Below are 2,013 nucleotides of genomic sequence, written 5' to 3'. Positions count from 1 at the left end.
TCGGGGAGAGCCGCGCTGAGCCGCCCCGCGCCTCCGGCTCCGAACGAGCCCTCTCCCAGACACAGCCCTAATCCCTCCCGACACGCTCCTCCGCACGCTGCCACGGGGTGCAGGGGATGCAGCGCCGGGACCCTCCCGGGCAGCGGGACGTGCTGTCCCCAGAGCCCGAGGCCCCAGCAAGACCACGTCACAGGACAGGACAGCGATGTGCAGGAGGGAGCTGGAGCATCCCTGCTCCATCCCCACCTCCCGGTGCCCGCGGGCACCCAGCACCTCGGTGCCCGTGTGCAGGAGGAGGAGCAGGAGCAGGTTTTTGGAGAGCAGGTAGTTCCCTGCGCTCCCTTCCCTGCATGGACAAGGTACTTTGCAACACAGCACCTCCTGTGCTGCGGGGGACAAGTGTGGTACCCAGTCCCTGCCATGCCCAGCCCGGGATACTCCTGGCAGCTCCAGCACAGCCCAGCAGGGATGTGCCAGGCTGGAGATGGTTGCCAGCCCAGGGGTCACCACTGGGTGCACAGGAAAGCACAGAGGGGACACAGGAGAGGGGTTAGCGGCCCCTGGGCACGCAGTTTGGGAAGCCCAGCACCCAGGAAGGCCATAAATATGCCAAGTGCTAATGGTGCTGTCATGGGAACACAGTGCCTGATCGGAACAGGGATAAATATTTAGACAGACGCTGTCAGCTCGCCAGGATTCGGTGTTTTTAATGTACGTTATCTTATTTAAATAGGGCAGGTTCTCAGAGCTGGAGCTCCCTGGCACAGCCAGGGCAAGGGCAGGCAGGATGGGTGCTGGCTGGAGGGGAGGCAGCACCAAGGGGTGCCGGGAGCAGCCAGGGCACCACATCCCTTGGCAGGCGGGCTCAGCTGAGGGATGCCTCCCCTCTAACCCGGCATCTCGCTACGAGCACCCACTATATTTATTAACATCCCATCTTCTGCTGCCAGCGCTGTGGGGACGGCGCTGGCACAGGCCCTGGGAGGCTCGGAAGTGCCCGTGGCTCCTCACAACCGGCCGGGCTGACTCAACGCTTCACCGGCAGCAGGGCGAGGAGGGGCCGGACCCTGGGCCCCCTCTCTGCTCCACGCTGCCCAAGTGGGTTTTGCTGCCAGCCCCCTGCGCCCAGCTTCCTGCTTACCTTGCCGAGCCCCAAGGAGAGGAGGATGGAAGCAAATCCAAATGTGAGCCTGGAGGTGGCAGGGCTGTGGGGAGGATGCAGCTGAGTGTCCCCGGGGTGGCAAGGGGGGCGTTCAGTGGACTGGCAGTGAGGGTTTCGGGTGCCACCCGGCTGCCCACAGCTCCGCTCTTGTGTTCCCCACTGTTTCCACGCAGAACTCTCGCGCCCTCGGCACACCCAACAGTGCAGCCATGAGAGGAGCGATGCTGCTCCGTGTACGCTCCAAGTGCACACTCACACACACGTGCACACGCTCACGTGCTTCCAGAGCATTCCATGGCCAGCCTGGCCGAGACCATCCCGTGCTCTCAGCCTGTGCCACCCCCCAGGATGAGCTGCCCCCCGCCAGAGGTCACGGGACTGCCGCCCTACAGCCGGAGACTCCTGCATAGGGAGGCTGAAGACCCGCCATGGGGCTACAGCCCCATGGCAGCAGGAGGCTGTTCTCTCATCCCTGGGCAGAACTGGTCCCTGTCTCATCCTGTTCCCTCCCAGGACACTGGAGCACGCTCGGAACAGCCCCTGGGCACAGAGGACCCTTTCCACACCCCACCCATCCCTCCGTGCTGTGGGGCGCCACCCACAGCCCGCAAACCCGGCACACCCCACAACGCCCCACACCAAGGACACTCCTTGGGCATTCCCGCGCCCCACGGCACCCTTCAGGCTCTGCTCGGCACTCCTGCGGCCCCGGGCACACCTGCATCCTCCGCCGGCATCCCTGCATCCTCCCAAGCATCCCTGCATCCTCCCGGGGCTTCCCTGCGGCACCGGGACCCTGCATCCCCCCAGGCATCCCCGCATCCTCCCGGCACAGGTTCCCATCGCGCGGC

This window comes from Corvus brachyrhynchos, unplaced genomic scaffold (assembly GCF_000691975.1).
Source record: "Corvus brachyrhynchos isolate BGI_N302 unplaced genomic scaffold, ASM69197v1 scaffold5, whole genome shotgun sequence".
NCBI lineage: Eukaryota > Metazoa > Chordata > Aves > Passeriformes > Corvidae > Corvus > Corvus brachyrhynchos.
Note: the sequence above shows the minus strand (reverse complement) of the source record.